The 26,147-nt window shown below is 40.9% G+C and overlaps 1 protein-coding gene across 6 annotated transcripts in view; it reads left to right on the forward strand.

Moving 5' to 3' along the window:
• Window positions 1-235: 235 nt before the first annotated feature.
• The window catches only part of mtmr4 (myotubularin related protein 4), a 132,763-nt gene continuing 106,851 nt past the window's right edge, over window positions 236-26,147 (forward strand). For 3 of the 6 annotated variants that reach the window (XR_013889311.1, XM_080210980.1, XM_080210979.1), the window contains exon 1: window positions 24,930-25,137. The gene's annotated coding sequence lies outside the window, so the exon portion shown is untranslated. Of the gene's footprint in view, window positions 296-15,342; window positions 15,365-24,929; window positions 25,138-26,147 lie in introns of those variants that run through there. The other 3 variants (XM_080210981.1, XM_080210982.1, XM_080210983.1) reach the window with 3 other exon arrangements.

The raw sequence follows: 26,147 nt of genomic DNA on the forward strand, positions 1-26,147 counted from the left end.
AAAGGACTGTTTTTAGTTGAAAGAAGCATTGATTTAAAAAATTTTGGTAATTGGGTGAAAAATAAAACTTGCTCAAAGACTTTGCTCGGCCATCGCTGCAAGAGCTTGCTCAAAGACTAGACTGCTTGCAGCGATGGCCGAGTGAAGTTTTTGAGCAAGATCTTGAGCAGTCTCTCCACATACCTCAGAGAGTGCCAGGAATAACATATTTCTATTTTCCTGCAGTAACTGAAATGTGTGAAATTGAAGTCCTAAGCCCTGATGTGGTAAATTGACTGGATTGGGAGATGTCCAGGTAAATCTGCACAATGCTAATTAAGCTGATTTCTGCAAGGTATTACAATTGACTTCCAAATCTCTTAACAAGAGTTCCCATTACAACTATGCAGGGATCATTAGTAAGAGTTTGTGTCTATGGCTATCAGCTGAAGTATATTATTCCCAATAGGCATCAGCGTTGCTTGAATAAGATACAGGCAAATGCCAGTATCAGAACAAATCCTTCAAGTAAGGAATAGAAGGGGAGGAAAACATCTGTGTGAAGTGTGATACTTGGAGACAATGCACAATCTGTGAATTTTATTTTCATGCTTTTCATCACAGAATGGGTAACTTCAACAACAAAAGCAGAAAATGTTGGAAAATCTTAGCAGACCTGACAGCAACTGTGGAGAGAGAATAGAGCTATCAGGTGGGATTCTCCAGCCACGCCTGTCCCAAAACAAGAGGATTCTGCCCCAGGTCAATGGATCTTAGTGTGCAATGCCCCTGCCTCCTGTCCATTACCATTCCAATGGTGCGCGGAATGGGAGAATTCCCATCAACATTTCGAATCCAGATAACGCTTTGTCAGAGCTTTTGTTTCAGATTCCAATATCCACGGTAATTTGTTTTTTCTTAAGACTTCAACCTGACTGACTTGATTGTGTAACAGAAATTAATGTAAGAAAGGCTGCTGGAATCCTCAGTGTATGCTGGAACTAGTGGGGTTGTTGTACACTCCAGACAGTTGCTCTTGACCCTGTCAGTATTTACACAGCGTCACATTTTTGGGAATGTTAAATGATTCACTTAGATAAGTTCATTACTTTAAATATATATGTGTCATAGATGAATGTGAAATTACTTTGCCTTGCAAAAGTGAAAAAGGGTAATACCATATAGTAATATTGCGAGTTTGTATGTGTGACAGCAGCAACTTGCCTTTATATAATATTTTCAACGTAGTAAGATCCCCTAACATGGTTTACCACAGGATGAAACTAAAACATAGCTCAGAACTATGAGATATTAAGGTAGATAATCAAAATCTTGGTTAAGGTAGTAGCTTTAAAGGAGGACAGTGAGGTGGAGATATGAAGAGGGGAAATCCCAGAGCTCTGGGCCAACTGGGGAGAGATGAGTCCATGGCAGGATTTGAAAACAAGTATGAGGCTATTGCTTGACTGGTTATCATTGTAGGTCAGTGAGCACAAACGTGATAGGTTAACAACACTTGGTGTGAATTAAGGTGCAAGCAGAAGAGTTTTTTTTTGGGGGGGGAATGCTGTTGTTCAGGTAGAAATAGGTGGTCTTGATGATGGCATGAATATATAGTTAAAAACTCATGGGGTCAAGTCTGACATCAAGGAAAATAACTGTTGCTAGAGAGGAATGGAGTCAGTGGTTGGGAATGGAAATAGGAATGGGGGTGGAAAGCAATGACTTCAGTCTTCCCAATATTTAATTGGAGTAAATTTCTGCTCATCCAGTCCTGATAATTTAATAACAGTGGGGGAGTTGAGACAGATGGTGGTGAGCTAGAGCTGTGTTGTCATTGTACATGTGTAAGCTAACACTGATTTCTGACTGTCATTGCAGGCAGACATAGTTATGAAGCAGCCAAGGATAGATGTCTGAGGATTTCAGCAGCAGATGAGCTGAGATGGGGTAGAGTCAGGTGATATTTAAAGTGCTGTTACAAAATTGTATGTAGGTGTTGTCAATGATGGAGGCTCATTTCAGGGCCAAGTGTAACGTCAACTTGTGAATAATCTGTTTCAGCCTTATTCATTTGTTAGAGAGATGGCATTAGTGTCTAGGGAGTGGTGTTTATGATGGTCACTGAAGGCAATAGCTTTGATCTTCCCAGTATTTAATTGGAAGAAATTAGAGTGCTGACAGAATGTGGCAACAAGATTTGTACACCACCACCATCATGGTGGTTGCTTAGCTCAGTTGGCTAGATGATCATAGAAGGATGCAGAAATTTGCCAAAGCTGCACGTTTAATCCTTGCACCGACTGTGGTAGTTCCTGGATGTCTGTGTTTATGTCTTGCAGTAAGAAGTCTCAACACCAGGTTAAAGTCCAACAGGTTTATTTGGTAGTGTAAGCCACAAGCTTTCGAAGCGCTGTTCCTTCATCATGTGAGTGGGAGTTATATACACAAACAGGACATATATAGACACAAACTCAGTTTACAACATAATGGTTGGAATGCGAGTCTTTACAGGTAATCAAGCCTTAAAGGTACTGACAATGTGAGCAGAGAGAGGGTTAAGCATAGGTTAAAGAGATGTGTATTGTCTCCAGCCAGGACAGTTAGTGAGATTTTGCAAGTCCAGGCAAATCGTGGGGGTTACAGATAGTATATATGAACCCAAGATCCCGGTTGAGGCCATCCTCATGTGCGAAACTTGGCTATCAGTTTCTGCTCAGCAATTCTGCGTTATCATATGTTGTGGAGGCAGCCTTGGAGAATGCTTACCCGAAGATCAAAGGCTGAATGCCCATGACTGCTGAAGTATTACCCCACAGAAAGAGAACACTTCTGCCTGATGATTGTCGAGCGATGTTCATTCATCCGTTGTCGTAGCATCTGCATGGTCTCCCAAAGTACCATTCCTCGGGATATCCTATCCTGCAGCATATCAGGTAGACAATGTTGGCCGAGTTGCAAGAGTATGTACCGTGTATCTGGTGGATGGTGTTCTCACTTGAGATGACGGCATGCATGTCGATGATCTGGCACATCTTGCAGAGGTTGCTGTGGCAGGGTTGTGTGGTGTCGTGGTCACTGGTGTCCTGAAGGCTGGGTAGTTTGCTATGGACAGTGGTCTGTTTGAGGTTGTGCGGTTGTTTGAAGGCAAGAAGTGGGGGTGTGGGGATGGCCCTGGCGAGATGCTGATCTTCATCAATGACGTATTGAAGGCTCCGGAGAAGATGTCATAGCTTCTCTGCTCCGGGGAAGTACTGGACAACGAAGGGTACTCTGTCCGCCATGTCCTATGATTGTCTTCTGAGGAGGTCGGTGTGGTTTTTCGCTGTGGCTCGTCGGAACTGTCGATTGAGTGGAGTGCCATATCCTGTTATTATGAGGGCATCTTTCAGCATCTGGAGGTGGCTGTTGTGATCCTTCTCACCTGAGCAGATCCTGTGTATACGGAGGGCTCGTCCATAGGGGATGGTTTCTTTAATGCGATTAGGGTAGAAGCTGGAGAAGTGGAGCATCGTGAGATTGCGATACAGTGAAGTGTTGAGGTGACTATCCTTGATGGAGATGCGTGTGTCCAAGAATGCAATCAATTCTGGAGAGTAGTCCAAGGCGAGTAGTGCATCGGTTGAAGGTCCTGTGGGGTGAAGAGGTCTTATTCGATTGAGCCTATGTATGAAGATGTTGGCATATTGAGGTGCAAAATTGGTCCCCATGGCTGTTCCGTGTGTCTGGATGAAGAACTGGTTAGAGAAGGTGAAGACGTGGTCCAGGATGAAGTGGGTGAGTTGTAAAATTGCATCTGGAAATTGGCAGTTGTCAGCGTTGAGTTCTGATGCAGTTGCAGCAATGCCGTCGTTGTGAGGGATGCTGGTATAGAGTGTTGAGACATCCACTATGACAAGGAGTGTTCCTGGTTCAACTGTTCCATGTGTGCTGAGTTTCTGTAGGAAGTCCGTAGTGCCATAACAAAAGCTGCGGTTCTTTGTACAATGGGTTTCAGGATCCCTCGAAGTAACCAGACAGGTTTTCATGCGTTTTGCCTGATACGATGGGACGTCCAGTTGTGTTGACCTTGTGTATCTTCAGGAGGCAGTAGAGATCTCCAGCACAGATAGTATGTGGGATGAGAGCATGGAGGGTGCTCTGAAGGTCCAGATCAAAGGTCCTGATCAGTCTGTTGAGTTGATGGGTGTATTCTTTGGTCGGATCTGCGGGTAACTATTGGTAGTGTTCCTCATTGTTCAGTTGTCAGTACAGTTCTTTGCAATAATCCATTCTGTTCAGTATGACGGTGGCTCCTCCTTTGTCTGCTAGTGTACGCCATGCTTATAGAGTGGTACCACTTACGCTATATATAATCAATTGCTTCTTGCTAATGAAGAAGGACGCCTATGGGTCCTTTTGTGGACCAGGGCTAATTACTTAGAACATTAGTTGTCCATCACTATTCAGGAAAAACAAAATCCACAGATCAGAATGACTAGTCCTACAATATATGGTGATAATCTGAAATTAATCAATTTGTTGAGATTACTGTCAGTAAATTCTTTGTAAAGCATATCATTGTGAAGTTGTGATCATCACAAGTTGTGGTCATCATGCGGTGTGGTGTACCATTACAATGTGTTGTTATAGGTGAAAAATGCACCTGACCAAATTTGAATATACAAACTGAAAATAATTCCTTGTGTCTAAGATTGCTATCTTAGATTGTTGTCAAACCTGGAGATTGGGGGAGGTGCTCTACTTACCTGATACCAGTGTTACTTTCTAAGAAATGTCAACCGTAATTTTGGATTAGCACTCTTCAGTTCAAGTACCATGTTTAAAGTGGGAAATAGGTTTGTATTACTTGGAGCAATCAGGGAGTTGCTGAATGTTTTCTAAAGGCTGGTCAAAATAGGTTAGAAAAATCCTTCTGACACATTCTAACAGGTTCTCTGTGATTGCCTTTTAGGGCCCACAATGCAAGTTACATAGCCCATTAGGGTTAGCATATTGCTTTCAATCTACATCCCTTGAAGTCTTAACCAAGGAGTGTTAAATGTATCGCCTGTGATACAGCTTCATCAAGCCCGTGGTGTCCTGTTATTGTTATTTATGGTTAGCAACGGTTTGTATTGCCGTGTGTCCCAAAATAGAACCTCAATCTCCCAGGCACTGCTTCTCTTAAGCCTGGAAAAAAAACTATTGGCTGTTACCTACCACATGTAGCATGTGATTTACAGTGTTCCCCCATGCTGATACATCAACTTTAAAGATACAGAGAATTGGCTCACACCTGGGAACGATTAGAAGATAAAGGGGTGTGAGTATGTATAAAGGTCAAAGGTAGCTAAAGGAGTGTGAGAAAATGGGATTTGGTGTAAGTGGGAGTAGAGCACCATTCAGGTTAGAGGTGTGAAGTCAAACAGGGACAGTGGGAGGAGGAACGAGGTGGGGGCCAACTTTTCCTGCAGAGCTGGAGTAGCCATTCAAAGTGAGTGAAAACTAGGGCCCTTACTGTGGCTAAATGATTGAAAGATTATTTCCAGTGAATTGAGGGCACAATATAGGCTGACACTTCAGTGCATACTGAGACTGCTACGTTGTTTGAGATATTGTCCATGAGATGAAATGCTAAACTGCTACTATGCCTGTTCCAATGGGGAGAAGAGTAAGATCTCTACTGATACCTTGGCAAAAATGGTCTCCTGGCTAACACTATCCAAAAAGATTATCTGGTAATTCAACTCATTGCTGTTTTGTGGGACCTCGCCTGTCTAAAACGAATGTCAAGACTTAAATACCTAGTTGACTGGAATGCTTTGTGAGCTACTATATAAGTAAAAATCTTTGTCATTCATCTTTTGAACAGGGGAAAATTATGACCAAGGCTGGCATTCTTTAGGGTGGATTCAAAAATGATTATTTTCTTGTTATTGCTGCCATTATTGCAAGTTATAGTCTACATAAACTGGTGCAATTTTAATCCTAGAAGAGCTACCTTCAAACTCGCTTCAATGCCAACATTTTATTGCACAATCAATTGAGGGAAAGGGAATAGGTACGATGGTTCTTTTCACATTTAAAGCAGATCCTGGTATTCGTGGAATGTCCATAGCCTTCATGTTTACTCTGAATTTCCTGCTAGTACAGCCAACAAGTCTCTGCTGACTGTTCTGAACTGTGGAGGCTTGAATGTTTACAGCATGCTCTTGGAGTAATGATGTGAATATCCTCAATGGTATGCAAGCATCATATCTTTGATGTCAGGGTATGTTTTATGTTACGATGGCACTTGAAAATTGGAAATGTTTGAGATTGTGCTTGCAGAGCTTACAAGTTGCATTGTTGCAATAAAACATATGCACTCCACAACACACACCTCCTGGTATTCTGTACACAATAGCAGAGGTTTTAACCATCTAGGTTTTACTTTTTAGAACTGTCCCTAAACTTGTTTGCCATCTTATTTTTCTCCCTCCTTTAAAATTGATTTTTTTTTTGCCAACTGCATTTAGTAACATGCCTGATTGGTTTACTGCTGCACAATCTGTTCTCCTAATTGAAGTGGCTTGGGGTTTTGCTACAGTTGAAGCAATATGCAAATATAAAGTGTCCCCTACTCCTCGTACAGCAGTGTCACTTCAGTGTAGATTCGGGGAAAAGGAAGTGTAAATTTGTAAAACAGCCTATCTGAAGTTAAAGGTTCACAGAAACGTTGGCCACGAAAGTGTTAAAGAAGTCACAGAATTGTGTATACTAGTGGTTTCTGCCTCAGTGCAGCTGTATAATAACTTACTCCAGAATTTGTTGTGAAATTTATGGCTTTGAATTGCTAGTGATCAATCTTGAGGCTTTGGAAAGAGGAATTGATATTTAAGTTTTCTTGAAATTGGTTGTATATAAGCTGGAAAGTATGTACGTTTGAAAGCTGAAGTAATTTATTTTTGGTCTCTGGAGTTCATTATGGGCTAGATACTAATATAACCCTTCTTTCTACCACTGTCTGTCCTTTCCCTATGATAAGGTGTCACTTTTTCAATTAGCTGATAAATTTGGTGCTGAAGGAGAAACATGCCTGATGTATCTCCAAGAATAGACAGCAACCGTTCTTGTTTATTCTGCTGCTGATATTGAGTTTGGGTGAGAGGTATAATTTGCAGTCCATATTAATTTTGTTTTGTTTAAATCTCCATGGTTTAATGTTGCATCAACGTTGCAAGTAGCGTTGGTGTAATGTGGTTTTGCTTTGCTTCAGCCCAACAGTTCTAGTGTAAACTGAACTGAACCTGGAGTCAGAGTAGATCCTAAAATTGAAGTGAGACAGGCTAAGGGAGAATCATGCTTTACTTTTATTTGCATTGTTAGGCTGCAATACTGGATTTGCACAATGTAAGTGTATTATTTTAAATATACTTAATATACTTAACAGAAAGCAGAAGTGGCATCTTTCTGTTTTGAGATAACAAGAAAGTTTTGTTGCTGTCTGGCAGAATATCTGTGTATTAGATTTTGGAGGTGATTCTGGAAATTGCATAATGTATTAAATTCAGAATAGAAGGACAAGTATTATGTTTTGTGTGTTTTTAAATCTAAGAAACTACATTTATGCATCATGTATTTAATAATTATTACTATTTCTATAAGAGTGAACAACAACTCATTTTAGTGCCTTTACATAATAAAATATTTGCTACACGAGCATATAAAACAAAATATAGAACAGTAATACATTTCCAGGTCAGAATGGTGAGTGGCTTGGAGAAGAATTTCGAGGTGATGCTGTTCCCATGAGCTGCTGGCCTTGTCCTTCTAGATGGTTGTGGTCATAAGTTTGGAAGGTGTTGTCTAAGAAGAGATGTCAAATATCATCATGGCATACGGTGATAATACAGGAAAGTGGCATTGAAGCCATGATCTAGGGCAAGGCAGGCTTGAAAGGCTGAATGACCTACTCCTGTTCTTCTGTTTTATTTATTATTACAGTCACAAGTAGGCTTACATTAACACTGCAGTGAAGTTACTGTGAAAATCCCCTAGTTGCCACACTCCAGTGCCTTTCTGGGTACACATGGCCAATGCACCTAACCAGCATTCTTTTGGACTATGGAAGGAAACCAGAGCACCCAGAGGAAACCCACGCAGCATAGGGAGAATGTGCAGACTCCACACAGTGACTGAAGCTGTGAATTAAACTTGGGTTCCTGGTGCTATGAGTCAGCAGTGCTGACCAGTGTGCCACCATGCCACCATGCTCCTGTTCTTGTGTTTGAGGGAGAAAGTGATGTACAGAGGACAAGGAGTGCAGTGAGGATGTTCTAGAACTTGTGGCCTAAGCAACTGAAGGTGTGACCACCAACAGTAGAGCAATTAAAATTGGGGATTCTCATCAGAGGTGCGTGGATATCTTGGATATGGGGTGGAGCAGATTACAGAGTTAAGGAGACGTGAGGCCATGGAGCGACTTATGAACATAAAGAACTGAAGTAAGCCACTCAACCCCTCGAGCCTGCTTACCATATATTTCAATTAAGTTGCCTCTTACTCTTCCAAATTCCAGCAGATACAAGCCTGTCTAACCTTTCCTCATAAGACAACCCACCCATTCCAGGTATTAGTCTGGTAAACCTTCTCTGAACTGCTTCCAACATATTTACATCTTTTACAGTCTCACTAATGCCTTGTTCAGCCGAAGCATGACCTCCCTATTTGTATTCAGTTGTCCTCAGGATAAATGATAACATTTTACTAGCTTTCCTAAAGACTTGCTATACCTGCATACCGGCCTTTTGTGATCCCTCTGCACCTCAGAACTCTGCAATCTCTCACCATTTAAATAATTTTTTTATTCTTCCTGCCCAATTAGACAATTTCACATTTTCCTACATTACACTTGATTTGCTAGGTCTTTGCCCAGACACTTAACTATTTATGTCCCTTTATAGCCTCCTTATGACCACTCACAACTTAGTTTCCTTCCTATCTTTGTGTCATCAGCAAATTTAGCAACTATCCCGTCAATCCCTTCATCCAAATCATTTATATAAATTGTAAACAGTTGAGCTTCCGGCACTGACCCCTGTGGCACACCACTGTTGCACCTTGCCAACCTGAAAAAGACCCATTTATGCCTACTCTATGCTTTCTCTTAGCCAGCTGTCTATCCATGCCAGTATGTTATTCCGTTCAATATGAGCTGTTATTTTCCAGAATGACCTTTGATATGGCATTTCATCAAATACCTTTAAATTTAAGTCCAGTATACCCACTGGTTCCCCTTTATCCACAGCTCAGGCTACTTCCTGAAAGAACTCCAATAAGTTGGTTAAACATGATTTTCCTTTCAGAGAACCATATTGATTCTGCCTGGCTACTTTGAACTTATCCAAGCGTCCTGCGATAATATCTTTAATAATAGCTTTCATGTTTCTCCTACAACAGATGTTAGGCTAACCAGTCTGTTGTTTCCCACTTTTGGTCTCCCTCCATTTTGAATAATGGAGTAACATTTGCGATCTTCCAATCTAATAGAACCATCCCCGAATTAAAGGAGCTTTGGAAAATTGAAACCAAACCGTCAACTATCTCACTGGACACTCCTTTTAAGAGCTGAGGATGAAGTCCGTCAGGACCTAGGCTCTTATAAGCCGCAGCTCCAATAATTTACTCAATACCACTTTTCTGGTGACTAACTTTCCTGAGTTTCTCCCTCCCTTTCATTTCCTACTTCATAGTTGCTTCTGGGGTGTTACTTGTATCCTCTAAAGTGAAGGCTGATGCAAATTACCTGTTAAATTCATCTGCTATCTCCCTGCTTTCCATTGTCAATTCTCCAGATTCACTTTCTATAGGATTAACTCACAACTTTTCTTTTATAAATATTGATAAAAACTCTTACTATCTGTTTTTATATTTCTGTTTAGCTTTTCATGTACTCTATTTTTTCTTACTTATTAATCTTTTAATCATCCTTTACTGTTTATATTTTGTCCAATCGTCTGAACTTGTAAACTGATGAGAATTTTAAAGTCAAGATGTTGCTTGACTGGGAGACAATATGGATCTGTGAACACAGGGATGATAATTGAACAGGATTGGTGCACGTTAAAACATGGGGTAGAATTTTGAATGACAAGAAGAGGGTAGAATGTGGGCTACCAGTCAGTATGGGATCGTTAAGTCTAGAAGTAACAAAAGAACAAAGAGTTTCAGAAGCAGGCAAGATGAATGTTGTAGAGGTGAAAAGTCTTAGTGCTGCTGCAAATGACTTATGAAGTTCAGCTTTGGTCATTCGTGAAACCAAGGTTCAAACAGACCGACTTAATCTTCCGTGGAGAGGGATGGATGTGGTAGCTAGGGAATGGATTTTGGAGTGCAGACCAAGAACAATGGCTTCAGTCTTCCCAGTGTTTAATTGGAGGAAATTTCTGTTCCTCCAGCATTAGATATTGTATAAATAGATAATTTAGCGACAATAGAAGAGTCAAGAGAGATAGTGATGAGAGTGAGCTGTGTCATCAGTGTAGCTGTGAAAACTGATGCTGTGCCTTCTGATAATGTCTATGGGTAACATGTAGATGAGAAACAGGAGGGATGAAGGATAGATCTTGGGGTACTCTAGAGGTAATAGCGCAGAAGCAGTTAGAGAAGCCATTGCAAGTAATATTCTGGGTACATAGATAATCTACCTGGGGCGGTACACTGGTTAGCACTGCTGCCTCACAACACCAGGGACACGGGTTCAATTCTTGGGTGATTGTGCAGTTTGTACCGATTCTCTGACAGAGTATTTTATCCAGGCCCTCTTCCCTGCCCTAACCCTGTAACCTCATTTCCTATGGCTAATCCATCTAACTTACACATCTTGGGATACTAAGAAGAAATTTAGTACGGCCAACCCACCTAATGTGCACATCATTGGACTGTGAGAGGAAACCCAAGCAAACACAGAGAGAATGTGCAAACTCCACAGACAGTCACCCAAGGCTGGAATTAAACCTGGGGCCTTACCACTGTGAGGCAGCAGTGCTAACCACTGCGCTGCCCAAATTAATTAAATTCATTCAACATTCGCACCTAGTGGGCGGCACAGTAGCACTGTGGTTAGCACTGCTGCTTCACAGCTCCAGGGACCTGGGTTCGATTCCCGGCTCAGGTCACTGTCTATGTGGAGTTTACACATTCTCCTCATGTCTGCGTGGGTTTCCTCCGGGTGCTCCGGTTTCCTCCCACAGTCCAAAGATGTGCAGGTTAGGTTGACTAGTCATGTTAAAATTGCCCCTTAATGTACTAGGATGCTTAGGTTAGGGAGATTAGCGGGTAAAATATGTAGGGGTTTGGAGGCAGGGTCTGGGTGGGATTGTGGTAGGTGCAGAGTCAATGGGCCGAAGGGCTTCTTTCTGCATTGTAGGCTTCTATGTTCTATGTACGTGATCTGACCTCTATGGCTAAGCCTTCATAATCTGAGCATCAATGCTCTGCAATGTTAATATTTAATCTTATGTCACCTATTAGTAGAATAAAACAGACTAAGTAGAACATAAGTGGTGTGGCAGGAAATATGTGCAGTGTGCAGGATTCATATACTGTGTGCACAGTTGAATCCTGATTTGCCAGTGCTTCTAGGACAAAATGAGTTGGTAGGCCCTTGTGTACGACTGTTGTGCAGGGTGAAAGTTTGTGTGGAGTGGTGTAGTTGCCTAAATTTTATTTTACTGTTTTCTTTAGAAAAATCCATTTAAGATTCTGGAAGCACAGCAGCTGTAAATTACATTACCCTTTGAACAAGTCTGTCTTTTGGCAATTGCAGTAAAGCAATGGCGTAAAAGACACAAAGACTTATTTGATCATTTTCTTCCGATGCCAGATGCTAATTTCAGCATCTTTAAAGACTTTATAGTGTCAGCCTTGGCTCAGTAATAGTAATCGTTTTGAGTCAGAAAGTCACAGTACCATGGAGATATATATGTACGCACATATATAGGCTATTTCTTTTCATTAAGCTATTGATATTTCATAAACTGTGCAACATTTCTACAGTCAAATGTTTGAATGAATGGTTCATCTGTGTCAGTCACTCTCTAGCAGACTTTATGGAAGATTTCATTTCTGATAAAAGCAAATTACTGCAAATGCTGGAATCTAAAACCAAAAGAGTAAATGCTGGGAAATTTTAGCAGGTCTGGCAGCATTTGTTCATTTGTGATCTTGTTGTAATCCCCAAATCAGAAATAACTTCATAAAGTGACCACAACTCTTTGTTGAAGCATTAGTGAATTATCCAACCATGCCAAGTGACCATGCATCACTACCAGTGAAGATCATTTGATTGACAACATTTGAGATTTGAAGCTGAAAAATGAGACTTAAAAAAAACATTTTTTGCAAGTGGACATGTGGGGTGTGGGTGGTTGAGGGGTGGGAGATTTGAAGGGCGGCGGTGGGGTGGTTGGGGAGGGGATGTTGGGATGCAAATGGAGTTCTTTAACATGACATCAAGTTGAATTCAGCAGTTTACTTGAGCAAACTTGTTTAATTAAATGGAGACTGCAAGGAGTGCTCAGCAATGTTTTAGGATGTTGATGTAGGTTTGTACTTTCAAAATAAGTATCTTTAATTTAGCAGCTCCTTGTTTGATTTGATTTGTTATTGTCACATGTATTAACATACAGTGAAAAGTATTGTTTCTTGCGTGCTAGTCAAAGCATACCTTTCATAGGGAAGGAAATGAGAGATTGCAGAATGTAGTGTTACATCATAGCTAGGATATAGATAAAGATCAACTTAATGCAGGGTAAGCCCATTCAAAAATATGACAGCAGCAGGGAAGAAGCTGTTCTTGAGTTGGTTGGTATGTGACCTCAGATTTTTGTATCTTTTTCTCTACAGTGAAAGATAGAAGAGAATGTCTGGGGTGCGTGGGGTCCTTAATTGTGTTGGCTGTTTTGCCGAAGCAGTGGGAAGTGAGGACAGAGTCAATGGATGGAAGGCTGGTTTGCGTGATAGATTGGGCTACATTCACGACCTTTTGTCTTGGGCCTTACGGTCTTGGGCAGAGCTAGAGCCATACGAAGCTGTGGTACAACAAAAAAGAATGCTTTCTACTGTGCATCTGTAAAAGTTGGTGAGAGTCGTAGCTGACATGCCAAATTTCCTTAGTCCTCTGAGAAAGTAGAGGTGTTGATGGGCTTTCCTAACTATAGTGTTGGCGTGGGGGGACCAGTACAATTTGTTAATGATCTGGACACCTAAAAACTTGAATCTCTTTGACCCTTTCTACTTTGTCTCCATTGATGTAGATGGACATGTTCTCCTTCACGCTTCCTGAAGTCGATGACAATCTCCTTCATTTTGTTGACATTGAGGGAGAGATTATTGTTGCCACACCAGTTTACCAGATTCTCTGTCTTGTTCCTGTACTCTGGCTCGTCATTGTTTGTTTGAGATCCAACTCACTACGATGGTGTCATCAACAAACTTGAAAATCAAATTGGAGAGGAATTTGGCCGCACAGTCACAGATGTATAAGGAGTAGAATAGGGGGCTGAGAACACAGCCTTGTGGGGCACTAGTGTTGAGGATGGTCATGGAGGAGGTGTTGTTGCCTACCTTACTAATTGTGATCTATGAATTAGGAAGTTCAGGATCTAGTGCAGAGCATGGTGCTGAGGCTCAGGCTATTGAGTTTGGAGATGGGTTTCATGGGAATAAGTGTTGAAGGCTGAACTATAATCAATAAAAGGAGTCTGACATAGGTGTCCTTTTTATCTTGATGTTCCAGTTGAGTGCCAGGCCAGGGAGATGGCATCTGCTGTAACCTGTTGCGGTAATAGGCAAACTGTAGTGGATCCAGATAGTCCAGTTTTGGAGTTGATCCATGCCATGACTAGCCTTTCGAAGCACTTCATAATTATGGATATCAGAACCACCAGCTGATAGTCATTAAGGCATGCTGCTGGGTTTTTCTTTGGTACTGGGATGCTGGTGGTCTTCTTGAAGCAGATAAGAACCTCAGCTTGTTGTGAAGAGAGGTTGAAGATGTCTGCGAATACTTCCACCAGCTAATCCGCACAGAATCTGACTGCTTGCCCAGGTACCCCATCCGGCCAGTTGCTTTCCGTTGACCTTCAAGAAAGCTGCTCTGACATCTGCAATGGTGACCCCTGATACAGGGCTTCCAGGGTGGAGGGCATTCTCTCGCTGACCTCGTGTTCAAAATGGCATAGAATGCATGTATTGTATGTATAGAATCCTTGTATTATAATCAATGTTAATATTATGGCCTTCCCCATCTTAGAGATATGGAATGATGTGGAACTGCTGAATGATGTCCTCCTGCTTCCAATTTAATTTTGGCACTTCAGACTGAAACCTAATTTGCAGAATGCACTTATGTCTACTGGTTTGTTAGTCACATATTTGTTGTTCTTGATTATCCACAGATGAATGTTGAAAGATGCAAATATAAAATGAGGAAGGTAGCACTGAGTACACGGTTCAAGATTGAAAAACATGAAACCGCTGTGATCTAGATAAAGTAAAGCTACCATTTGGTTACAGCATATAGTAATGGCATTTATCTATCTTTACATGGGTTTCCTGGAATAGTCTTCTGTAGAAATACACCAAAATTACAAAAGGAAACAGGCCATTCAGCCCAACTGTTGCATGACCATGTTTATATTGCTTGCGAGCACATGGTTGAATCACTTTTTTTCCACCTTGTTCCTGTATTCCTTTGAACAGCTGTTCAATCTAATATTGAGTATTCACAATTTTTTGTCTCAATCCTTGGATGTGAAATCTGCAGCCTACAGTTCTGTAACAACGTTTATTTGCTCCAGAACAAGGCTGTATTTTCAAAAAGGATGTATTTTGATTTCCTAGCTCAGTCCTTATAATGTAGGTGAAGTATTATATCTTTATTTTAAAATAATACATGTCTTGAGTGTACTGTGTGTTGGTTGTTTCTTGGCTTTGAGTGTGGTGTTGAGCACTGAAAATTTCATGTATCATTTCCTACTTTTAATATTATGTGTTAACTAGCCTTGTAGGCAGGCAAGTGCATTGTCATTTTGTAATTATTTTCCCATCAAAGCTAGCAAGTTTCAATTGATTCCCAGCACAATATTAAATGAGGAAATAGGAAGCAGCAAGAAGAGTGGAATCCAAAACTGTGACAGGGCTGGCATGTTCTGAAATAGAATACTCTCCTTGAATAACCTTTTCAATATTGCTCTCTAACTCTGATCCGGTTTTCAGTTAGTTCTTCAGAAAGTACAACATCTATGATGGTGTGCTGTTGAAATATCAAGACTCGAAACGGTCTGTGCCGCCATTCCGAAGTGACTGAATTCTTTGTTTTGTGGATCAGGATGCAACATGTAGATTCGGATGTAATTCTGTGAGCCATTTCCAGGTTGTATTTTGTGGTTGGGAAGTGAAAGCTGGTAAAGTGGGGATATAATTCATTATTCTCCTTTTAATGTGTTTGGGATTGTTGAGATGAGAAAAATCCTTGCTGTTAAAAGTTTTAAATTTTAAGTGGAAATTGATGCTTGCTAAGTCCAGTTCATGTGAGAATACAAAACTCGTCTTGCATCACCCCATTTCTCCCTCACCTAGCCCCCAAAAATCTAGTTAAAGTTGTATGTTAGAGTCCAGTCATTCTTTCCCTCCAGTGACAGAGGGACAATTTTGGCAGCCCAATTTATTTACTAAACTGAACAGTTTAATAAACTGCGAAAATTATCTGTACAGAATTCACGAGATGTACAGCGTACAAGCTGAGAGACTGCATGCACAATCGAAATTTCAGAAACATATCCAAAGAGCACAGGATATCTGAATGTATAATTGTTACTCGCTGGTCCATCTTGCTTTTGATATGTTTCATTTTTTAAAAAAAAATTCTGAGCATTTAGTTAAAGTTTTTGAAGCCTAATATGCTAAATAATATACTAATGGGATTAATTTTACAAAACAAATGTAGACCAGATCTTGTTGCACAAGAAACATATCTCCCAAAAACATGTATTAAGCAAAACTAAAAGCATGTTCCTACTTGAATGCCGTGTTTCAAACTTTGCTTACACTACAGGTTTTGCAATCAGTGAGGGGTTTTGTTTTTTCTATGTATATTTGTGTTATATGTATTATGGTATAGTAATTACTCTAACTTACTTACAGCCATCTTTAGTAGTTATGGTACTACTCCTTGTAATATTCACAGCAATTTTGCATATGCTGGTCACGATATTGCTGCTATCGCTGCTTGTAAGGCTGCGGTGTTCCGACTAACACACCACTTCCCTCCAGCTTGTGCAATGTTGTCCATGAATGCAGTACGGCTCCCCAAGGCGATCCTCCAAGCAGTACCCTGGGTGTTCTTCTCCGCAGCGCCACTCCCCCTAGATTGTGCAATGCTGTCCACCTGAAAAGCACTCCTCCTATTAGTCCTTAATTAATCGCCATAAATGGTGATTAAAGCTGCAACTATAATGAAAACATTTCAGGACTGTATTCTATTCTTCAAACTTCACAGGCGTCTCTTGTGGTTTATGATGCAATTAATTTACTTTTCAGGATTTTTTTACTATTTTCAACTGAGGATCTGTTCCTCTCCATTTCTCCATTCCTTTGAAATATTCCTTAAAACTTGCCTCCATCTGTTCTACTACCATCTTATCAGCTTGCCAAATTTTGTTTGACAACCTTCTTGCAAAACACCTTGGACATTTTACTATGTTAATTATAACATGTATTTTTTTCTGCCTCATGGGAAAATTTAAAACATATCCCAAAATGCATATGCACAAGTTTAGAAGGAAAAAATTGTGCTCAAAGAAAAGGGGTTAAAATGCTAATTGGCAGACATTTTATTTCCTCAAATATAAATAAGGCTAGATGGCCTACTCCTGCTCCTATTTCTTATGTTCTTAAATAAGCAACTCATTAGCTTGTTCTCACAAACAATGAAAAAAAACCTGTGGCACATTATTGTGGGAAGTTGTTCCAGGTATTCAGCAGGATTGGTTGACCAGAGAACCTCTCTTAGGTTAACATAGTCATAAGAGACAAAAATGCTCTTTGACAATGAGATTTTGAACTAGAAAGTAGTGAGAGCAAGCTTTGGCCTAGATTCAGATTTTTATAATGTAGAACAATAGTTATGAATTGTTTTGTTTAGCTAAGACAACCCACTAATGTGGGAAAGTGTAAGATGATACTTTATATTGTAAAAAGATGAGTTATACAAGTCAAACTAAGTGAATCTGATCACAATTGTTGTTCTTTTTGTTCATTCACTGTAAAAGAAAACCGGTTTATGATTTTGTATCCAGTCTTAACACCACGTTTTTGCTCATTATGCCATTGTACCAAGTATAAAGGCAGTCTAAACCAAGTACCAGAAAAAGTTACTCCAATAACTTAAGAAGAATTGATACCACTGAGCTTGAAGCTATTTAATAACAGGCCAGATTTGTAGCAGCATCTATAAATAGTTGGGGATTTCAGGTATTTCCTTCACCAAAACTGGAAACTGAAAGCTAATTTCTTAATAGGAACTGAAGAATTGAAAAGAAGCAAGACCGACTGGCAAAATGTCCAGATTCATTGGCAGGCTGATGGATAATGTACGAAGATCACCAGGGCGGCACAGTGATTAGCATTGTTGCCTCACAGTGCCACGGACCCGGGTTCAATTCCTGGCTTGGTCACTGAATGTTCTCCCCGTATTTGCATGGGTTTCCTCTGGATGCTCCAGTTTCTTCCCACTGTCCGAAAGATGTGGTGGTTAGTTGCATGGTCCATGCTAAATTCTCCCTCAGTGCACCTGAAAAGGTAACAATGTGGTGACTAGGGAATTTTCAGAATAACTTCATTGCAGTGTCAATGTATTAAGTAAACTTAAGACTTTCAGTGAAAGGGCGGCACAGCGGTTAGCACTGCTGCCCCACAGCTCCAGGGACCTGGGTTCAATTCTGGCCTTGGGTGACTGTGTGAAGTTTGTATGTTCTCCCTATGCCAGCATGTGTTCCCTCTGGGTGCTCCAGTTTCCTCCCTCAGTCCAAAGATATGCGGGTTAGGTGGATTGGCCATGTTAAATTGCTGCTTGGTGTCCAAAAGTGTGTAGGTTGTAGGATTAATTATACTAAATGTGTGGGGTTACAGGAAAAGGGTGGGAGAGGGGTCCTGGGTAAGATACTCTGTCAAAGAGTTGCTTTATACTCAGTGGGGCCAATGACCTCTTCTGCACTGTGGAGATTCAATGAAGTCTAAAATACCACTTTTTCCCAGCCTTTTTATACATCTAAACATTTTTACACCCTTCATTTGTCGTTATTTTTTCTTGTTCATTTCCATTAAGAGCTTGTTTGTCTATTGTCTTTATCAGGCCTGAATGTCTTGCTCTTTTTTCAGAATTTCTTAACTTTGAACCCTCCTAAATGCTTTCCACGAGAGGGAGATAGAAGTATATAAATGCTCATAATGTCTTCAACTGGTTTTCTACTGGATGTGCCTAACTAAGAAAGTTGCTACACGTGAATGGTTTCTGATCCAGAGTGTTCTTTGCTTCTGTTTTGGTATATTGTTCCAATATCTGGAAACATGGGACAATTTGTGCTAAGAGCTGCCCCATCCTGTGATTCTAAGCTTTGCCTGCCCTGTCTTTGGGTTTGAGCATTATCTAAACAGATAATGAAAAGGTTTGAGTTTTCAAGTTTCTCCGAATCTATATGTCATCGTACTAGGCAGTAGAAGTGTTATGACCACTCTCACCACATCCTTCCTTTGATGTGGAGCCCAAAACCGTGCACAGTGCTCCAACCAGAGGCCCAAACATCCTAAACCACTGCAACACGAATATCAAACATGCCTACAGCTCTATCGTCTGCCCACACCTTGGCAAAACAGACCACAATGTTGTGTGCTCCTGCTTCCGATTTGCACGCAAAAATTGAAGCGTGAAAATCTGTCTAAGTAAGTCATGAAATGCTGGTCTGAGGAATTGGATGATCTCCTACAGGACTACTTAGAGTCAGTGGACTTGTCAGTATTTAAAAACTCTGCAACCAGCCTAAATGGATACGCCACTACAGTAACTGACTCGATTAGTAAGTGCGTAGAAGACTGTGTGACAAAGAAGCAAATTTGTGTGATTCCCAATGCAAACCGTGGATGAACAGGGATATCTGCTACTTGCTGAAGTCTAGGTCCGAGGCATTCAGGTCAGGTGACCCTGACCTATACAAGAAAGCCAGGTATGATCTAAGGAGATATATCAAAGATGACAAAAGACAGTACGGATGAAGATAGAGTCCCTGGATCCACGGTCCTGTGCCGACTATGGAAAGGTCTGCAAGACATAATAGGCTACAAAATGAAGGCATGTAAAATTGCCAGCACCAACACACCTCTCCGTGATGAGTTCAATGCATTGTATGCCTACTTTGAATAAGAAGTCAGCAAGACCAAGTTCTCCACCCTGGAAGCCTCGGATGAACCTCTATCTGAGGTCACCATTGAAAATGTCAGAACAGCTTTCTCGAAGGTTAACCCATAGAAAGTGACTGGCCCAGATGGGATACCCGGATGAGCTCTCAGATCCTGTGCTGACCAGCAGGCAGAGATATTCGCAGACATCTTCAACCTCTCTTCACACCAATCTGAGGCCTCTATCTGCTTCAAGAAGACGATCATCATCATCCTGGTCCCAAAGGCCAAGAAGCATGCATTAATGACTGTCGTCCAGTGGCTCTGACATCGATCATTACGAAATGCTTCGAAAGATTTGTCATGGCACGAATTAATTCCAGCCTCCCAGATTGTCTGGATCTACTACACTTTGCCTATTGCAACAGGTCCACAGCAGACGCCATCTCCCCAGCCCTGCACACAACCTATATAACAAAGACACCTATGTCAGATTCCTATTTATTGTCTACAGCTCAGCCATCAACATCATTATTCCTATAAAACTCATCTCTAAACTCCGTAGCCTGGGGCTCTACTCCTCCCTCTGCAACTGGATCCTGAACTCCTTACCCATAGACCGCAATCAGTAAGAATAGGCAACAATTCCTCCATGATGGTCCTAAACACTGGTGCCCCACAAGACTGTGTCCTCAGTCCCTTACTATACTCCGTATACACCTATGTATGTGGCCAACTTCCCCTCCAATTTTATTTTCAAGTTTACTGATGACACCACCGTAGTTGGATTTCAAGCAATGACAAGGCGGAATACAGGAATGAGATTGAGAATCTGGTGAACTGATGCGATGACAATAATCTCTCCCTCAATGTCAACAAAATGAAGGAAATAGTCATCGACATCAGGAAGCGCAGAGAATATGCCCCTGTCAACATCAATGGGGATGAAGTAGAAATGGTTGAGAGCTTCAGGTTTTTGGGTAACCAAATCACCAACAACCTGACTGGTCCCTCCATGCCAATACTACACTATAGTTAAGCAAACCCACCAATGTCTCTACTTTCTCAAAAGACTAAGTAAATTTGGCATGTCAGCTACGACTCCCTCCAACTTTTACAGATACACCATAGAAATCATTCTTTCTGTTATATCACAGCTTGGTATGGCTCCTGCTCAGCCCAAGACTGCAAGAAACTACAAAGGGTTGTGAATGAAGCCCAGTCCATCTCACAAACCAATCTTCCACCCATTGACTCTGTCTACACTTCCCACTGCCTCAGCAATGCAGCCATCATAATTAAGGACTCCGTGCACCCCTGACATACTCTCTTCCATGATGTGGAGATGCTGGCGTTGGACTGCGGTAAGCACAGTAAGAAGTCTCAACACCAGGTTCATGTCCAATCAGTTTATTTGGTAGCACAAGCCACAAGCTTGCAGAATGTTGTTCCTTCATTAAGTGAGTGGGAGTTCTGTTCACAAACAGGGCGTCCAAAGACATGAACTCAATTTACAAAGTAATGGTTGGAATGTGAGTCTTTACAGGTAATCAAGTCTTAAAGGTACAGACAATGTGAGTGGAGAGAGGGTTAAGCACAATGAGATGTGTAATGTCTCCAGCCAGGACAGTTGGTGAGATTTTGCAAGCTCAGGCAAGTTGTGGGGTTTACAGATAGCGACATGTTGCACTATCTCTAACCCCCATGACTTGCCTGAGCTTGCAAAATCTCACCAACTGTCTTGGCTGGAGACAATACACATCTCTCTGTGCTTAACCCTCTCTCCACTCACATTGTCTGTACCTTTAAGATTTGATTACCTGTAAAGACTCGCATTCCAAAAATTATTTTGTAAATTGAGTTTGACTTTATATGCCCTGTTTGTGAACAGCACTCCCACTCACCTGATGAAGGAGCGGCACTCTGAAAGCTTGTGGCTTGTGCTACCAAATAAACTGGTTGGACTTTAACCTGGTGTGTGAGACTTCTTATTGTGCATGTTCTTGTCCACCTTCTTGCGTTGGTGAAAAAGATGCAAAAGTCTAAGGACACAAGAACAGCTTCTTGCTACCACCAGACTTTTGAATGGACTGACCTCACACTAAGTTGATGTTTCTCTGCATCCTATCCATGACTCTACACTACATTCTACAATCTCTCCTTTCCTTCTCTATAAACAGTATGCTTTGTGTAGTATGCAAGAAACCATGTGATAATAAATCAAGTAAAAAGTCTGACAACACCAGGCTTTAGTCCAACCGATTTATTTGATAGTAAACTCACAAGCTTTTGAGGGGACTCCCTCTTCGTCAGGTGAATGGAGAGTTCTGGACTCGGACAGAGCATATACAGCACAGACAGTTTAGAGATTACTGATTAGAATGCGTTCGCATTCTGAGGCCAGAACTCTCCATTCACCTGACGAAGAGGGAGTCCCCTCGAAAGCTTGTGAGTTTACTATCAAATAAATCGGTTGGACTAAAACCTGGTGTTGTCAGACTTTTTACTGTGTTTACCCCCGTCCAACGCTGGCACATCCACATCATAATAAATCAAATCAACCCACAAATATGGTCTTGTGTAGTTTTGTGTAGATTCTGTAACTCCACACGTAAAACCCAATATTCCATTAACTTTTTTCTTGATCTTGTTCACTTGCAGTGCTGCTTTTAATGCATTGTAAACACAAACCACAAATTCCTTTGCAGTTCCATATTACCCAGCTGTCTTGCATTCCAAGTATCCATAATAATAGGTTTTGTCTTTCAGAAATGTTTTGGTCAGTTTAAGGACAGTATCTCTTGCTGGATTTACTTGGTGGGCATTTCCTGGTGCAAGAAACTGCTGAATAAATGCAAATATCTTGTCTTTAGGGGCCATCAGCAAGTGCAAACTAGAGGGGATTAATTGCCTTCTCTTTATTACATGTTCTCTCATGCAGCTAAGAATCTTTTAAGGAAGGCGCTAACTAGCCTGCTGAGTGCAAATACTGTAGAATTACTTCAGAGTAATGCATTAACCTGATGCAAGTGAAAAATGTTTCAGTGAAGTGTTAATGACAGTTTTAACCCAATTCAGTTTATTACATTCAATTAAACTTTTGAGATGTGAGTGTTGTTCACTTGGGGCGCATTTATTTTGTGTTACTTTAAACCCAATGGCACAATTTTATGTAGCTTTTTCAGGGTCAGAAGTATTGATTATGGTGAAAGAATTTAAAATCCTGCAATTAAAGTAGTCCTGTTGCAATGCAGACAGTAAGTTGACTGTAAATGTTTTGCGGGTCTCTGTTACTAAATTACATATTTTACATAAGCAAATTATCACTATAGCTTACAACTTTATTTCATTCTCAGAATTATTTATTTATGCCTTCGAATTTAGTATTATTAATAAATTCAGGCCTTACTCCCTCACTTCCTGTAGTCCTATATCATTGATATACACATTGAATTGAAGTGGTCCCCAAACAGAACCCAGGAGACACTGATACATTCAACCACTGTCCACGTCCAGCATTAGTTTCTATCCTGTTTACCCCGTCTCAGTAGTTTATACTCCAAACTGAGAGTACTGTTCTTGCTGGAATAAATACTGCTGGTTCTAATTATTTTCTTAATCTAAACATTCAGTAATTTCACAATAATAAGAACTACAAACTTTTCTCCTCCACGGGTGTCAAACTAGCTGACCTGTGATTATTCACTTTTGAAAATGGGTATTGCATTGACAGCTTGAGTCTTCCAGTATGCACGCTCTTTCAATAGTATTCTGACGTATAATTTCTACTGCCTCTGTTGTTTCTCCCCTTTGAATCATATTTTCTATTTTTGTACATATTTTATAATTTCTCATTTTGTTTTTTCACAGTATTTACTTTCTTCCCAGTGTTTTCTTTTGTGAACACAGAAGGATGTGTTACATGTAGGCTCAACATTGCAGTGAAGTTACTGTGAAAATCCCCAAGTCGCCCCACTCCGGCACCTTTTTGGGGAAAATTCAGGGAAAATTTAGCATGCCCAAAGCACCTAGCCAGCACATCTTTCGAACTGTGGAATGAAACTGGAGAGAACGTGCAGATTCTGCACAGTGACCCAAGCTGGGAATTGAACATGGGTCCCTGTGCATTGAGGAGGCAGTGCCAACTACTGTGCCATCCCATAAGTATTTACCATCCTACCTTCACTGGGAGCCCACCTGACATTCAATTTTTCTTCCGAATATGTTTATACAGTATTATATTTTTGAAATTCATTCTTTATACTCTTTCCTGAAGAAACTTGTTTTTGTATTGCCGCCTTTTCTGTTTGGACGTAGAAGTTCTCCCAATGTGCAGACATATTTAACTCATCATCTTGGTAGGATTTTGTTGCCCATAAGTAGATGTAGCACTGCCTCTCCCATTTTGTCTCAAAAATTATAAAATGATGCATCAAAAAGCCTCAATTAACCATCAGGAATATTTGATTTGTATACTAGAAAAGACAAGATTCAAGTTGTTTTTACAGTTTGGAATCATTTAACCATGGCAGGCTATCGGGTAGGTATTTGAATAAAAAGCTGCAGAATAGACGGCAAAAATTGCATATCTGCCACCTGCCTGTAATTTCTAATTCAAAAGCAACATATTGCGAATGCTGGAAACTTGAAATTAGAGCGGAAAATGCAGGTCTGGCAGCATCTTATAGTTACAGGTCGATGACCTTTAGAACTAGGAAAAGTTAGGCAGTAGCAAGAATATAAAAGCAATATTAGAAATCTGAAATAAAACCAGCACTGGAAAAACTCAGCAGGTTTGGCATCTGAGTAAAGACAGATGTTTCGAGTCCAGTATAATTCAGAAAGAATCATATTGGATTCGAAACGTTAACTGTAATTCTTTCTCCACACATGCTGAATTTTTCCAGCAGCTTCTGTTTTTATGTTGGCCTGTAACAATGTAATTTCCATGACAGGATCCAAGTGCGCAGCCTCAAAATTAAAGCCAAATTTGTCCATGCGATCACTTTCAAGAAAGTGAATCTAACTTTTGTAATATAGTTGTCCTAGTGATTTATCTAGTAGGATCGCATTTGTGAAGGAGACGGTTGTGTTGTGGAACTCGCCGTGAGCATTGGCCAGTTTGCTGTTCAGTGTACGAATTGCCTGAGGTTGCAGTAATTTATTGAGCGCTGAGTACGTGCACCTTGATTTCTCGTGCTTGGATTGAATAGCCTGGCCTCCCTCCTCAAGGAATATTGATATTTTCATGGCCAATCTGAAGCTGCATCTTTGTTTTCGAGCCTATCAGCTGCAGGGGAGGGCAGTGCCTGAAAACTGCAAAGTCTCTGCAGCTTGAAAAGTTTAGAGTTCACGCAACATAAATAGCCCATAAAATGTAACGTCAGATACCCTGTTACATAAAGTGACCGTCCCGGGGTGGGGGAGGGGGTTATACGTTTTGGGTATCTCCTAGGGTTTTGGTTTTGGGGGTGGGGGGGGGAAGATTTACGTCTTTCGTTAGTACAGCACGGTGGCTTGGGCTGTCCATTGTTCCCGATTATTCAACACGTATCTGTAGGGCTGGCCACGTCTCTCACGTTGTCTGTGCATTTGGAACACGTTGTACTGTAATCGGGGAGCTGACACGTCCTGCCATTCCAGGCTGTGCCTGCCTACGTCTTGTGGGTTGGGCATATGCAGTGAAAAACGCTGGAGAAAGTAGCAGTGTGAGTGGGTAAAATTGCAACCGATTGTTCGGTGAGTAAAAAAGCGAGGGCGTTGTATTTACTTTTGCATAATAATTAAATTTACATCGGCAACATTTATTGCACGATCTTAATTCCCGAGTGCTTTACAGCTGCTCCTGTTAGTGGTCGTGCAGAACAGTCAGGGAAGTGAAAGCAAAGTAAGCATTTCTAGCCGTTCGAGATTTATACATTTGCTGTGACAGTCACCTTGCAGTGCACCGTTAAAGATTCCTGGTCTCCGTAAACGGCTCGGCCAGAATAGATTCACTTCCGTCGTAACTTTGTAGAATGTATCTTTCACAAGTTTGGAAACATGGAAGACAAATGGTAAATTCGTAATGATTATGAAAAGGGTGCCCGTGTAAACAGAAGATCCTCCTGGTGGCCATCGCAGTGCTTCGTTCTCATTTTAATTTTATTGTATGACATGGAAAAGGGAAAGGTTAAGGTATTAAATGATTGTTTTGTTTGATACAAATGGACTAGTGACAATATTTTCCGTCAGTTGGACAGTCAGCAGACTGGTGGAAAAGCAATCGGATTGAAAATATTTGGTGCAAATACTGCAATAAATCTAAAAATTGTTCAGGCGCAGAGTTAGGTCTCAACTTGGTATTACCTGGGACTGATACAGGTATAGTAGGAACAAATTATGAAACGAGAGCAGGACAGCTGTGCATGCACTCTGCCAAACTATTATAATATGCAAAATTCTGTTGGCATGACCCTCAATTACAGATAAAGGGAATTCCTCACTATATGTTGGTCAGACCCTAATGTAAATGCAAGATAAACACTAGTAATGGAACAGATTTAAATTTTTAGCATGTGTGTGAGATAAATTGAATGTGTATTCTGTGAACCCGAGGTCATTTTGCTCATATCACAAAAGGAGTCGTTTAGGACTATTTATCATAGAGTCTCTACAGTGCAAAAGGAGGCCATTCGGCACATTGGGTCTATTGAGTATCTTGCCTCAGCCCATTCCCCCCACCCTATCCCTGTAACTCCACACATTTA

The sequence above is a fragment of the Carcharhinus amblyrhynchos genome, chromosome 23, assembly GCF_965287045.1.
Source record: "Carcharhinus amblyrhynchos chromosome 23, sCarAmb.v2.hapA, whole genome shotgun sequence".
NCBI classification, from domain to species: Eukaryota; Metazoa; Chordata; class Chondrichthyes; order Carcharhiniformes; family Carcharhinidae; genus Carcharhinus; species Carcharhinus amblyrhynchos.